This window comes from Telmatherina bonti (genome assembly GCF_933228915.1).
Source record: "Telmatherina bonti genome assembly, chromosome: 11".
NCBI classification, from domain to species: domain Eukaryota; kingdom Metazoa; phylum Chordata; class Actinopteri; order Atheriniformes; family Telmatherinidae; genus Telmatherina; species Telmatherina bonti.
The window spans coordinates 15,525,258-15,541,992 of record NC_136629.1 but is presented as its reverse complement, the minus strand read 5'-3'; positions in this window follow the sequence as shown (position 1 = coordinate 15,541,992).

Here is a 16,735-nt window from a genome sequence, read left to right as displayed (position 1 = left end):
GTACACATACGTGCAGCCTGCTTGCAAAAGGATTAAGCTGCCCCAAGAATAGTCATCGTCATTTTCATCACCTCTATCACATACACATACACATACACAGGCTGAGTGCAATCCACTGTGTGTGTTTATTTTGTCTATGGCGTCCAGGATTACAGCAGCTAAGTGGGGAATGCTGGGAACAGTAGGTGAAGTGCCGTGATGGACTTCTTTCCATGACGTGCAACTCTGAGTCAGAGGAGCTGAGGTGGCCGAAAAGGCCTGTAGAGACAGAGGAGTAGAGAGATAGTAAAGGAGGAAATGGCAGAAATGAAAAGGCAGATTTGGCATATGGAATAACAAATGGTGATGGGAATGCATCATTTATAAAAAAGAAAGTGATTAATCCGGTCAACAGAGATCAAAATCCCACGTTGCTTTCTCCTTGACTGTCTAGGACTATACTACCGATTGATTTATCGCCCTAATGTGTTAAAAAAAAAAAACAAAAAAAACAAATAAAAACACTGATCTTTGTAGTTGTTAACATGACAAACTAGACCGGCACAACATTGGCAAGTATTACAGGTTTGGAAACTGACACATTCATGTGGAAACACATAAAAGGTAAATTCAATTACAATTTAAATTCATGGGAAACTGAGGCGCTTGCATCATATACACTGTAAAATCTAACTAGTTGATTTTACTAAGAAAAACGCAAAGTTGTTGCCTCAAACAAATAAACTTTTAGATACTTAAGTTAGTCAGAATGATTGGAGTTTGTAGCACTCAAAAGTAACACACAGTTATTTATATTTCACTTTGATTAATTCATTGACCTTTGTTCTTTCATCTGCCTCTGTTATATTTCAGCAGTGCCCTGCAGTTGTATGTTTGAAGATCATTAAGTGTGCCATGAGAAGCATTTTTATTTTTTTCATTTTATTCTTGCCAAACACCCTAAGTTTTCTTTTATTATAGTAAATATTTAAAAACAAAGCAAAAGATTGCTTAATGTCAGATCTACAGATATTTTGTAAATTCATCAATGCATAGCAAGTTTATGCAGGTTTTATGCTGTAATATATAAGCATCAACTGACATTTTTATAGGTTGATCCACTAATGTCAAGACAAGTCATAAATGTCTGCTCTACTGTTGACAAGTCTTTCTGGTGACTTCAACTGTGAAATTTTACATTTTCAACCACAGAAAAATGTTATTATAATGGAGAACAAGACAATACTTGGAAACAATTTTCTAAAATAACATAAGATATAAAATTGTAAGAGGTCAATACTAACACTTTTTTTCTTATCTTTATGCTGAAGACTGATCTAATTTAAGAAGCTAGCCAGATTTTCCCCATGGTCACTCTGGAGAACTTAGTGTGGTTAGAGTCTCATGGATGCAGAGGCATTTTTTATGTGTACAAATATAGTCATTCCCAAATAAAAGCTTAACAAAAACATATTTTCAATTCCAATCATAAAACCAATGTTAATTAATAATTTTTATCTTAGCCACTACTTAAAACAATATTATTATTATTGTAAATTGAAAGAATAAAAAAATAAATGGTAGAAGAAATATTTTTCATTGCTTTTTTTGGCTGCTGCAGGGTTTTGGTCAAGGCCTAATTTTCTAACAGTTATGTAATCCAACAAAAGGTATGTATGTAACCTAAAAATGGCAATCATACTGTGAGTTTTGCTATATTTACTTGTAGAAATACTCCTCAGAAAGAAACTAGATGGTAAAAAAAATGCAGAAACTTCTTGAATGAACCACCCGAAGAAGAATGCTCAAGTGCTGATGCTGGTGTTCAACTGCTACTGATGAAGCAGCACAGACGCCAAAAAGATATTCCAACAGAAGGACTTTTTTTCTCATGGCAGAACTGAGAAAATCTGGTGACTAATCTATAAATTTACAATTTGATAGTCACCAATTGGGGATAGGCTCCAGCTTCCCCGCGACCATTCATTGGACTAAGCAGTTAGGATAAAAGGAACGAAAGGAAAGGATAGTCACCAATTGCTGTTTTTGAAAGTAACTATATCTAAAATCAACAAGTTGTCAAGAGTGTCTGTGCACATGGCAACTTTTCTAGCAACAACAACAAAACAACAGATTTCTCTAAACCTGATCCGACTTGTCACAGCTTGTGAAGCTAAAAAACTGGGCAGTCCTGTCAATACTGGATTTAACCTTTAACTACTTTCCATGTCCTCATGTTCATTTTTATTTAGTTTTAGTCTAATGACTAAATTGTCATTTAATCTTAATCCTAAATAATGTCTTTTGCTTAAAGTGGAACTATTATGTGCATTTCAGGCTAATTTATTTTTATTTCTGAGACCAGAAGGGCTGGGATTGATGGAGTTATTGCCCCAAATCGCTTTATCTACTTCAGACCGACCCTCTCCGTAGGCTGTCAGATCAGCCTGTGGGCAAAACGAGTGGATTGAGACTCTTCCGCATTAAGCCCCGCCTCCCGCCACCGCGCTACATCGGGAGCGTGCACCACATCTGCTTTCGCCGTCATTGTAACATCTCATAAACAGAAGGATTAGGCTCATATTAACTCAATTAAAAAAAAACAAAATACAATGTCAACACATAGCATACAGCCCTACATGTTGGAACCTGAATCAGACCCTGAAAACGAAGTGGAAAACAGCAACCCACAGCAACGAATGCAGCAGGATGTCTCTCTTTGGTAAACTCACCAGCCATCGTTGGAAATAACTTTATCCCACGTTTTCCACCCGCCTGATGTATTTGTACATGCCCTTGTTAACCAGTAGACGGTAACCAATCACCGAACCTTATCCCCCGGGACGTCACAAGGATTTCCAAGTAGAAAAAACTCTAAAACGACACGTTTTTCGTCGCCATGGAAACCGAACGGAGAGCATGCTGGAACTCAAACTCAAACTCAAACATGCGTTTAGGTGTTAAAAAAAACAGTGTCGTTCACGTGTCTGATAAGGATTCAACACTGTAACATTGTAGAAAGCTTAGAAAACTCCAAATACCATAATAGCACCTCTTTAAGTTATAGTGTTGTTTTATTAGATTAAATTAAATTATTTTATAGATACAATATAAATATCATAATTATCAAAAGTAGATTTATCTATAATATAATGTATAAGTGTTTGCATTCTTTTCTTCAAATTTCACATGTGTTTCTTCAGTCATTTAGGTGAAATAAATTGATGGACTGGTGACCTGTCCAGAGTGTACCCTGCCTCTTGCCCAGTGATTGCTGGGATAGCCTCCAGCTTCCCCGAGATACTTAGCAGTTAAAAAAAATTATTGAATAAATGAATTAATCTCTTATGTACTCAGTAAGCTAATGTTGTCAACTAGTTTGGTATTATGATGAAAGAATATCTTTTTGGATCTGTTCACACCAAGGGAATCAGCCCATCCAGATCAGTGCAGGTTGGGGTCCACATAACAGGCATAGGGCTGCAGTGCAGGACCCCTAGTCATCAAGACAAGGACAGGAACTATACTGCAAACAAAGCAGACATAACATGAAGGATCCCCACGAAATAAACACTGTAGTTAAAGATGTTTGATAATAATAAAAGTAACCGGAACGAAATGTGAATAAAGGAGTTTATAAAGAACAACGTACTTTAGTATAACACAACATTAAAAAAGAAGCCACATAAATAGGTTGTATTCAAAATAAATGAAAATGCAATTCTTTTTTTTTTTTTTTAACCTGTCCTGTCCAGCATCTCAGCATATAGAACAACAATCTGCGTGCCATATTTTTGCCAGACAGATTTACTCTGCCAAGGGAGACATCTCATGTAAATAGCTGCCCTTGATAATCTGAATATTTTTATTATTATGATAATTATTTTATTTTATTTATTTATTTATTTATTTTCCTTTTATCATTTTGCAATCATCGTCAGTCTTGATATGGCCGAGCTGGACCTGGCAGGGAAAGAGGAAAAAAAAGAGGAACTGAAAGGAGGAAAAAGAGAGACAGAAAAGAAAGGTGTCTAAGCTGCTAAAGTTACAGTATTTGCAAAACAATATAAAGTACTGAAAAAATACAACAAGACATAAGTAGGATAGTGACAATATTCAAAAACAGACAAAAAAAATGAAAAATAAAAGTAAAAAAAGTAAATGAATTAATAAAATAACAATTACAATACCAACCTTTATTAAACATACCTACAGAGAGTCATCAGCAACATTTAGTAGGAAGCAGATGGGAAGATGAGCGCTTTGTGGGCGTGCACGTGTCACTGTTCAACCTGTGATCATGCAATCAAAGATCAGCTGAGTGCTTGTAGGGGAACACGACCACGACCCGAGGTGTAGGGGAGGAAGCCAAGGCCCCCAGGGCCCGGCAAGCCCACCACGCACAGAGCCCGGGCAGGCAAAGCAGAGAGAGCCTCCGTCCGCCGAGCCCAGAGCAGTGGAAGCCTCCAAGCAGGCGCCACCCGGCGCAACGAGGCAGGGGCACCGGGTAGCACAGGGCGACGGCAAGCCGGCCCGGCGGGCGCCGGGTGCTGAAGCGCGGGCCGCACAGAGAGCCGGCAGCCCACAGGCCCCAGGACCACCCGTACCCCCCGGCCAAGACCCAGCGGGCCCCGCCCACCCAGAGCAAAACCATCGCGGGCCGGCACCACCACGATACCAGGGGCGGGATCCCCAAGGACAAGGACATGTCCGTAGACCATCCCCCCCACAACCCTCCCGCTGCTTCCTATCCCCCTCACCAGCACCCTCCCCATCCCTCTCCCTCCCAAGCCCTACTGTCCCCAACACTCCCACCCCCCCTTCCTCCACCCCCCCCCCCCCCCCCCCTGCAGGCCCCAGACCTGAACTCCCCACATTCACACACCCACACACACACACTTGTGCAGCCAACCAGAGACCCTGCCAGCCCCCCCATGCGGCCCAGGCATTGCCCAGGACAGAGGGCCCCCCGCAGCGCCCCGTCCCCAACCCCCGGGCCAGCACCAGCCCGCCCCCCGTGAAAATGCAATTGCATGAAAATGCAATTCAATAATAAGGTAGGGATAAATATCTACAATTATGGTCAAATAAACAAGATAAAATGAAAATAGACTAAAGCAAAACCAACCAAAAACTTATTCGATGTTTTCTGTAATGTGCAACTTTTATTTGTGCCAGTCAGTTGTAGGTTCTCATATCAGATTATTGAGTCACTTACTTCCCTAATTAGTAAATTTAACATAATCTGAGGTCAGAGGTTAAGTTTGCAGCCTTGCAAAAGCACCAGTGGCATTCTGATAGCAGCTTTAGCAAGTTTAAGCTAACAAGAGCATTATTCATTCATTCATTCATTTTCTAAACCGCTTAATCCAATTCAGGGTCGCGGGGAAGCTGGAGCCTATCCCAGCTGGCTTTGGGCGACAGGCAGGGTACACCCTGGACAGCTCACCAGTCCATCGCAGTAACAAGAGCATTATTGAATTGAAAAGTGTGCAATTATTGCTTCAGATTTGCTTGTGGTTTCACCAGTGATGGTTGCTCCCCACGTTTTGCAAAGCATCTTGTTTTGGCTTTTTACTTTCCCCCAGGTGTTGACATGTTGTTGCATTAGTTTCATCAGAGTACATCAGAGGTAGCTGTGATGTCTTTCCTAGGGCAAAATAAAATATTTGTGTTTTCCTTCTTACTACACATGGAAATACACTCAGATCACATTTCCTCCAAAGTCATACTTATCTTTCCACACGATTAAATTAGATTTGATTGGATCCTGTCTCACTTTCATTTGCAGATGAAATATTGTGTTGGATTTTGTCTTCATTCATTAGTTTTTATGTATTTATTGTCTCGTTTTCATGAGAAATAAAGTACTCATCAGCAAAATTATAATGACAACTATTAATCCTCAAAATGAGGACTCCAAAACAGCAATCTAAATTCATTAAATTGTTATTCACTATTGCCCTTTGATTGACTGGCAGCCTGTCCAGAGTGTACCCTGCCTCTCGCCCAATGATTGCTGGGATAGGCTCCATCTTACTCGTGACCTTTAAACAGACTAAGTATTTCAGAAAATTAATAAAATGTTATTTTCTATCAAGGCTCACCATATCTGTTTTGTAATGTTTTTTTTCACACTTTGTCATCATTAGTAAAAGCTTAAAAGTGTTGTTTACACCCACTGAGCAGTGAAATTCAATGCTTTATCTTTTTAGACTAGACGTACCAAAGCGAACAGTGCAAAGGGACAAACATCCTCTTCTCTGCTGATCTGTGGGTAGCAGCGGTTAACCTGCCCATCACTGGCTCTAAAACTGAGGAAACTGCTGTCCAAACAAGATATTCTGCCACTCTGACACCAAGCTCTGACTCATCTGACTCATCTTCCTCATTTTTATCACTGAAAACCCGTTCCCACAGATGCACGCAAAGCCATTAACATGTCGCTTCCAGGTCAGAGGATAAAGAGGAAGCCTGGTTTCTGAAGTTTGAAAATAAAAGATGAGATTTAATAAAGTCTTTCTATAGGGCCCACAATATCTGATGCGGAGAATAACAGTATTTCAAACTTTCTAGGAGTTGAAGTTCTAAACATCTTCTATAAAGATGAAGCTGTATCTTAGAGAGTAAATGGAGCCCACAAAACAGAGGCGCCACATGAACCTGATGATGTGCAGATGACTGGATTAACCTGCAAAAAGATACAGATGAGGATCTATTGCAAAATACTTGTTTGACACACAAAGATATCTCATGTTGAGAAATACACTCACCAAAACTTTAAGAGTTTTATTAAAAGCTAAGAAGAAAAATAAATGAATACATTAAAAAAGGCCTTGGAACTTCTCCAGTTTCTCATGCTCCTTTTTCCTGATATTTCCATAATTGGGAATAAATACATTGATCACTACGGCTTTCCTCTGCTGCTTATCCGTCCACAGTTGGTTGGCCACCACCATTTTATCTGTCTGGCTCTGGAAGTCCCAGAGGATCTTTGCCCTCTCATTCTCCACCACTTTGGGGGGAGTTTGCCACTGGGACTTAGGGATTTACAGTCCATATTCTGCACAGATGTTCCTGTACACTATGCCGGCTACTTGGTTATGGTACTCCATGTATTCTTTGCCTGCTAGCATCTTGAACCCTGCTGTGATGTGCTGGATTGTTTTAGGGGCTCCTTTGCATAGTCTGCACCTGGGATCCTGCCATATGGTAGATATGGGCCTTGATCGCTCTGGTGCTCAGGGTCTGCTCCTGTGCTGCCATGATTAGTGCTTCTGTGCTGTCCTTCAGTCCAGCCCTCTCCAGCCGTTGATAGGACTTGTTTATATGGACCACTTCTGTGATCTGCTAGTGGTAACTCCCATGAGGTGGATTTTTGCTCCCATGATTGTTCCTCCATCTCGTGTTCCTCCAGACTCCATTGTCTGAGACATTCACTAAGTGCTTCATCGCTTGGTGCCCTCTTCCTGATGTATTCATGGAGCTTGGATGTTTCATCTTGGATCGTGGCCTCAATGCTCAGCAGTCCCCGGCCTCCTTCTATGTGCTTACTGTATAGTCGCTAGACACTGGACTTGGGGTGGAACCCTCCATGCTTGGTGAGCAGCTTTTGTGTTTTTACATGGGGTCCGTGGTCCGAGCTTCCCCCTTTGGCCAGCTAATTATCCCAGCAGGGTATTGGATCACTGGGAGGGCATAGCTGTTAATTGCCCGGATCTTGTTCTTGCCATTGAGCCTCACTCGTTGCGGGTATTTAGCTGTGGCAGCTTTCATTGTGGCTTCTTCGTGGTTGCCATTCTTCTGTGGTATGCCCAGGTACTTGTAGCTTTCGTCCACATCTGTTATCCTGCCCTCTGGGAGTGTAATGCCCTTCGTATGGATTACCTTCCCTCTCTTTGTTACCATCCCTCCACATTTCTCCAGTCCGAATGACAATCCGATGTCCCTGCTGTATATCCTGGTGGTGTGGATCAGTGAGTCGATTTCTTGCTCAGTCTTAGCGTACAGTTTGATGTCATCCATGTACAGGAGGTGGCTGATGGTGGCCTGATTCCTGAGTTGGTATCCACAGCCAGTCTTGTTGATTAGTTGGCTGAGGGGATTCAAGCCTATACAGAACAGCAGCGGGGACAGGGCATTTCCTGGATATATGCCACATTGATGGAGACTTGTGCAATTGGCTTAAAGTTGGCCTCAAGGGTGGCCTGCCACAGCCATACTAGTTAAAAGTTTGGACACACTTTCCAGTAAATCCAATGGGAGAGTGTGTCTAAATTTTTAACGAGTAGTGTATATTCATATACGTGACTATATATAATAAATAGGGCTTGACCATATCCAGAAATTCTGTTGTTGGATTTCTGCTCCCCAACCTTGGTGAGGTAAAGCCTCAGAGTTGTCATTTCCCACATGAGCTCAGGTATGTTAGATTTTTTAGCAGAACCATCACGTTCACTGTTGTCAAATGACAATCAACATGTCGCGAGAAGATTGTCATCCTCATGTAATCGGTACTATTTGCAAAGCGAGCACAAAAGCCAGAAACCAAAGCGGAAATAGGGTTACTCTTTGCGATTTTATTCTCTCCGAAGTCCGGGGTTAGCATATGCCAAACTGTTCCCATTTCCTTGTGTAGCTACAGTCATAGAATCAAGCTGGTTCACTTCCCCCATTCTCAAATCTTTTCACTTCTGGGTGCCTGGATGTGCAGGCTTTTAACTTTATATATGTATATATATATGTATATGTATATATATATATATATATATATATATATATATATATATATATAGAGAGAGAGAGAGAGAGAGAGAGAGAGAGAGAGAGAGAGAGAGAGAGAGAGAGAGATAGTGTCCTCCTTACCAATTGTGTTACACTGAAGTTTCATATGTGTGTCATCTCAATGTAGAAAGGGGTGGCAGGTTTGAGCTCTCTTTCAGGCCTGGTCCATGTTGAAACTTTGTGACTTTGGCAGTGAAAGGGTTAAATGTACTTACAAATAAAGTTGACTCAATGTATGAGCATAGTTTCAAAAGTTCTGTATTCACACAGAAAAGACCCCACAAGAAGTGTGTAGTACATATGCACAACTGATTTCTGCACAGTCTGCACAGGATACTCCTTTCCCGTATGTCTAGCATATAAATATGCATATGAATGCAAGTAAAAATAAATAGAGGCGTGTACACACGCATGCGCTTACACTCATATCTAATGCATCTCATCCATCTGTACGTCCGGCTTTACAGTCATTCAGACCACAGCCGAAATGTTTGAGCAAAGTCAGAAGTGAAACCACATCCTCTCTGATTGAATCTGTGGACCTGCCGGGTGTCTGGGTAGCTGTGCAAACAAACTGAGCTGGATCATGACAGCCTGGCGTCACAACACACACGTACACACACCTAAAGTTGGGTTTAGGGGGGGGCGAAGTCCTTTTTCTTCACTCTTTATCAGCACCTAAAGCCAATCACACACACACTTTTACTTTGTTTGTTTTATTACACATATTTGCTAACGGTGAGATAAGAGAGATAAGGGAATGGACAACTCAATGGGGTCGGAAATTTAAGTCAATGTTTTTGCAATCAAAACCTTCTGTGTCAGAACTTGCAAGTGGTATGAGGACTGACAAGGAAACAGAAAAGATTACAACAACTGTTTTGTAGACTCAGAGGAAAAAGAAACCTTTGATCTTCACCCCTATTAAAAAATTCTCCTGATTCACCAGCCAAGAAGTCATAAAACAGCCTCATCATCGATGTGTTACTCCTCGCATTGTTCCAGTTCCTTAGCCAAGGCTGCCTGTCTTACTGGGCCGATAGCTCTGATTTCTGCACTAACTTATTCAGCAAGCTTATATAACTCTGTGATGAATACCACCCTTCTGCTTTCTGTTTTCCTCCACCCCCCACCTTCACTTTATTTCTTTCTTCTCCACTTTTTTCTCCTAAATCTGGCCTCACCACATCCTCGTCTCCTTACTTCTCTTTATCTTCACTTCGTTATTCGTTCTCTCATAATTAAATGTGTCTACAAATCTTTAAAAAATTCATTTGCTTGGCAAATGGAGAATCACAACAAAACCCAGTGAGATCACAAAATAACCAGAAAGCAAAGATTTAAAAGAAAAAAAAACTAAACAGAAAAGGGAATCTGTGCTGTAAATCTTTCCAGATGCTTTAAACAAGGATGCCCAAAGGATTTGGAGGTGGTGGTGGTGGTGGGCGGGGGGGGGCAACATGGTGTCATTTGAAAGGAAGAGATATAATCACAACTGCCTTTCCTTCGTGAGATCCCGACAATCACCCAACATTGGTTTGTGCGGACATGAACTGTGATGTTTAAAAGCTATTCCGAATCTGAAATTCAAAACAGACATCGACTGAAAGCAGCTCTGCCTCTTAAGATGTCGAATACTGATACAAGTTTGGGAAGCTTGAATGAGGCACCATTGAGATAAATGTAGGCTACATTTATCCACAAAACACACATAAACAGAGACACCATAATTATCATTTCTGTCCATTAGATTTGGCATGTGTTGCCCTCTCATGCAACCAAATACTCATGCTACAAGTATTTGGGCTACACAGAGTGGATGTTGACACATTAAGATTAGGAGCTAGATTGTTTTTCTGGTTTGTTTCTCCATAAAAAAAAAAGGGAATTTGATTTGTAAAAATGTGCATAGATAAGAATTTCTTCCCTAAAATTTCGATGGCAAACTTTTTCTAGACAAGTGTATTATTAACAGCAGTACATACTGGTAGTGTGTTGGAACTCCTGTTTCCTTCAGAAATGCTTTCATCCTTGGTGTCATGGATTTAAAAAGGTTTTGGAGACTTTCCTTAGAGATTTTTCCCATATAGACATGAAGCATCACCCAGTTGCTGCAGATTTGACATCCATGACAATAATCTCCCATTCCACCAGTAACAATACTCATGCAGACTGTGGTGGTTAAAACATGGCATGTTAGTAATAAAGGGCCCAAAGTGTGACGAGAAAATATTCTCCACATAATGCCACCACCAGCAGCCTAAACTGTTTATACAAGGCAGGATGGATTAATGATTTATCTTGAGTTATTTCCACCAGATTCTGATCCTAACCTCTGAATACTCAGTTGCAATAAAAACTTAACAGACCCGGCAACATTTTTCCATCTTCTATTGTTCAGTTCTGTTGAGTTTGTTTATATTGTAGTTTCATTTGCCTGTTCTCAGCCGACAGGCGTGCTACCTGATGTTGTCGTCTGCTGCTGTAGTTCATCTACTTTAAGGTTGTTGTATGTTCAAATAATGTTATTCAGCATACATTGATAGAACCCAGATTAAATATCATCTCCAACCAGTCTGTCCATTCCCCCTGTGACATCAACAAGGTATTTTATTCTGAACAACTTCTGCTTACTGTATATTTTTACTTTTCTGTGGGAACATCCCAGTGGATCAGCAATTTCTGAAATGCTCAGACCAGATCCATAAAAAATTATTTAAAAAAAAAAATCACACCTCTTCAATTCTTGGTGGCATATTTCAAATATTAAACATTTTCAATTTAAATACTGTCCAGATTAAATATGAGTAAGGCGTGCCTTCCTGGTTCCTAGCAGTCTAATGTTTCTCCTAGGATCAGATTTCCGTCATAGTAGTTGTACTTAGACCTTAACAGTGTTGGAAATGCCCATTAGTTCTGCCAAGGGTTGGAGGTTTGAAAAGCACTGAAAAGAGCTTGGCAAGTTTCGGTTTTTTGCTTCATGTATCAAACAATAAATGATGACCAGATGTGGGATTTGTTATATTCCATCAGCTCCATATTTAGGCTGTACATCTCAGACATGTGTGCTAAACACAAGGAAGCAATACAGCGGAAGATGAAGACCACCTCTGGTGTGATCCGTGGACAACTTTTAATTCCTAAAACGTGTGTCTATAAATGGGATGCAGACATTTAACTTGACATGTTACACTAGAAATCAGGGCTATTCAACTCGGTCCTATGAGTGCCGCAGCTCTGCAGGTTTTTCAACATATCCTTGACTCAAATTAATGAGTCGTTGTGCAGAACTTCATTGGCTGTTGGATCCATTTAATCTGGGTCAGGTGTGTTCAAACAGGGATACAATGAAAACCTGTAGGGCTGCGGCCCTTGTGGGACCAAGCTGAATAACCCTGCCTTGGGGACAAAAAACTAATGTGGCCTTTTTTCTGTCTCAATGCAGAAGCTTTTGGTTCTCTCAGAGTTTCAATGATAATATTTTTTGGTTGTTGGATGAAAGGGGTCTTCACCGAAAATAGTTTAGGAACCACTGTTTAACAGGACCACCTTCGTAGACAAAGAAAGCCACACTACTCGTCCAACTTTCCAGAAATTTAAACAGCCTTTCTCATGCGTGTTACTTTTGTTTCCCACAAACTCAAGCTTCATTGTGGCTTGAATAAAAGTTGCACAGCTGACAACATTAAGCAGTGTGTTGCAGCACATAAAACAACAGATCCCCACTGTGTTTGCTTTGTGTTGAACGTTATGCCCCTTACACGCAGCTGCCTCCTTGGACTTTAGTTGTCTCCTTCATCCTGTTGGCCAGTATTTCCAGTCCCATCTCAAGTTACAGCTGTCTGCATCTCCAACATCTGCAGAGAAAAATTACACCTTTGAAAAAGTTTACCAATCTCCAAAATTAGACAAAGAACCTTATTGCCTCTCACAGTAAATTACCCGTATCACTGCATGTATATCTTAGCTCCATCTTTAACTGCTTGCTTTTGCTACCTACCAGGCATTCATTATGAAAACTCTTGAGTTTCAGCCGAACAACCAGCGTGATAAAGACTCTGTGGTGGCTATCTAGAGCCGAGACCATTTTGGTTCTTCAATGACACGTAATGGGGGCCATTGAGTGGTCCCTGGACAGGAAACCAGAGGCCGTTGGGGGTCGTTGACAGGCGTCACTGACCCCTTTCTCCACTCATCTGGGGAGAAACCAGAGCCCTCCAGCTGACAACACAACATCTCCTCACAGTCAAAGCCGGCCAAAGATTTGGTGCTAATAGCTGAGGAATGATGATTGTCCCCGTGGTCAGGTTTCACAGAGGAGACGTCTGTGGACAAAGAACAGGGCGGGCAAAAGGGAGCTTGCTGTCAAAGACCATGTGCATGCAAGCACCAACGACATAATTCTTCAGACCTTATGCAATACGGCTTTACCTATGCAAATTTTATGTAATTAATCAAACTTCCAGACATGCTCAATGTCCCTGTTAGAAACACATATGCCATGAAGGACCAGGGCTGTTTTAACAATGTAATCTGAAGACACACCAAGTGTAACTGTAGATTGGACTGGTTCCAAATATCTCACTAAACATCTTGTATTTCTTTGTTTTTCTTTAATTTTCGTTTTTTAACTTTACCTTTGGCCTTAAACCAATGGGCCTTGGAAGATCAGAGGTTTATGCCACAAACAACACAGCCTTCAGATTCATGGGGATTTTCCAACCTCTCTAGCAGTCAAAATGAATTTCCTCTGCAGGGTGTTTGGGTTGTCATTTACAGATATGGTGAAAAGCTCAGTCACCAAGGAGGACTGAGAAGAGCCGGATAAGGTGGCTCAGGCATGTGGTTGAGATGCTTACTTGGTGAGGTGTGCCATGTACATCCCAGGACGAAGCCAAAGAAAAGACCCAGGACACGCCGGAGGGATCATATCTCCCATCTGGCCTGGAAACAACTCAGAATCCCCAGAACAGAAAAAGTGACTGGGGAGAGGGAACTGTGGGCTACCCTGTTTAAAGTGCCGTCCCTACAACCCGACCAGATAAGTAGTAGAAAATGGGGGGATGGATACAAGTAAAGAGCTTGGAAAAGGCAAAGAAAAGCCTTTGAATGTATGAACTGGAAGCTACCTAGAAATGCTATAACTGCAGCAAATCTTCAGTTGTTTCAGATTCATTATTTGCACATGCTTTTATCAGATATTGACATGGAGTGTACCAAGCGACTGGTTCAGCTCTATCACTTCTAACACTGTTGAAGCCATCACAGATGCAGCGGGAGAACCTGCCTGTGGAGTGGGAAATCCAACTATGTATAAAAACTGAATGAAAGGGATGAATCTCTTAATAAAAAGCAATATGAGGTGAAGATTACTATCAAATATATAAAACAGCAACATGACAGACATGCAGGACTAACATGGATGTTACAGACAAAATTCTACTTTAGTTTTCCAACCACAGTTTGAAGTTTAAGGATGTGGATGTAGGTCAGCCGCTCACATCTCTCTGTTTAAAATCCATGCAGATCTTTTGTCCGTCCTCTAACCGCAGATATCCCACAAGTTCTGCCAAGTCTTTCCCTTGGCTCCCCTCCAGCAAGCAGGCATAAACTTTCCCTCTCCTCCTCTGCACCCCACCATCCAACCTGCCTCCTTTTTCTTCTTCTCCTTCATTCTCCCTCTGTTGTGTAAACCTTGTAATTACAACCACAGGGATTTTCATGTTTTAACAAGCAATGAAGTTTGACAATGGGCCTTAAAGGTGCTGCGAGCTGCATGACCCCCCAGGTCCCCTGAAAGTTAGTGCAACCCTACAAGAGCCAATTAAAAATTCAGCATCATTAATCTGGAATGACATTTACTTTTCTTTTATTTATTTTTATTTAAGTATGGGTTTTTAGTGTTTTGGAAGTTCGAGGCTTCCCATCGTATCCGTCCATCTCACTGGCAAAAAATGTTCCCACTAATCCTGCTGTCTGACTCAGGCCCAGGACCCTCTTAACACGGACAGCCAAGACGGAGAAACCCCATCTTGGCTCAGGCAACGAAACCACACTGCTTTATGAAGGACGTGTGAAAACTGCACATATCTGGGTTTTGAGTAATGAGAGGGAATCTGATGTATAGCACGGAAACATAAACGCTCCTTTGCTTTACTCTCTTCCACGCTCCCTCTCCCTGTTTTTTTCCTTCAGTGAATTTCTTTATGCTCTACTTATGCATTAATAAGTTGATAGTTGTATCAAACCCCCCTTTTTTTTTTAACAACTCACAAGCAAATACCAGCAAGCTACAGGCATGATCTTCTTTTTTCAAACTTGCCACAGTTTAATCATCTGTAAGACTTGCAGTCATATAATTGTACACATGCATGATCTCCATGCAGTATTTGTATCAAGCAATCAGTCTTTAATGTGTCTGTATTCCTTTTGTAGGGCCAAGTATGTCTAAGTTGAAGCAAGACTAAGGCCTGATCTCTTGCAGCTTTGCGAAATGCGTGACATGTGTCTTATTAGAAATGTTAATAACTCTGGAGACATCTTCAAAGATGTTTTTCTGTGTTTGGAACATGATTTAACTTAATGGGAGGATTGATTAAACATATCTTTAGCCAAGTTATATGAATGCAAATGAAGTCAGGAAAGGTAGAAACTGAGCAAAAGTCATGTTCAACTATCCTCTGATAGTAAGAGTGTATGTATCGCTCTATAGAAGATGATCCAATACACATCTAGATATATATACTGTATAGGTACAGTAAGGCTTATGGACAATTGCTGTTTATACAGGGTGATTCAGTCTGAAAGAGTTTTAAAGATTAAAATATGGCTTCCTCTTTATTAGACTTGGTCTGGTCTTCAGTCATCCTCAATTTGTCTGCATTAAAGCAACACTACATGCTTCTGACTGAAAAGCCCTGTGATCTGTGCTCGTTTTAATGGTATACTGGTATTCATCATAACACATTCCTAAAGCCATTGTTACCCTACAGCATCCCAAGGCTAAAAAAAAAAAAAGCTGCACTTCAAAACTCATTATGTGATATTTGGGGAGGGGGGTGAAACATGGGGCATTTCTGTGTGAAGTTTGCATGTTCTACCTGAGTATGCATGGGTTCTCTCCAGGTTCCTCCAACCATCTAAACATATGCAGGTTAATTGGTTACTGTAAATTTTCTGTAGGAGTAAGTAGTTGTTAGTCTCTCTGAGTTGGCCCGGGGATGGACTGGCAACCAGTCCAGGGACCACCTGCCTCTCACCTGCTAATTACTGCCCCCCCCTGTGAATAAAGGGTAAAGGAAATGAAAGCACTCCTGCCTGTTTCCAGGATTTAGATTTGAGCAGCCCTGTTGAACTTTCACACAAATCCTCCAATTGTCATTCATCTTTGAGTCAATTTCCTGCCATCTTGCCATTCTGAAATGCCACCTCCATTTGTCCTTGGAAGGTTGTTGCTAGTCATTGTGTTATTCATAGATGTGTCCTTCACAGTATGTTGTTCAAGTTTATTCATGCTTATTTATGACCACTGCTGCTTGTATAAAATTAGTACTGTCCTAAAGAAGTTAGGAGGGCCTGTATGCAATAAATACTCATGTCTTTTTGATCATTTGTGTGTCTCTTTGGGCCTGATTTGTTTGTCTTTGTGTTTTTTGTGACTCATTCTGTGGTCAGTTTTCTTTGTCTCTGCATTGTCTTTTTTTGCTTGTTTAGTATTGTTTACATCTCATTGGTGTCACTTGGCATGTCGTAGTTGCTCTGCATCTCTGTGTGTTGTGTCTCTTATGGTTCAGTTGTGGTATCTGTGGGGTTTTTTAATTCAAAGTTCCTGTGTACAATAGCTGTTTTTTTTTTTTCCTTTTCTCTTTTTTCAGTTTTGTTTCAATTCTGACTTCAAACAAGAAACATTAACTTAGTTCATTCAGAAATGCCCTGTGATGCTTATTAGATTATACATACATGTGTTTTTGTA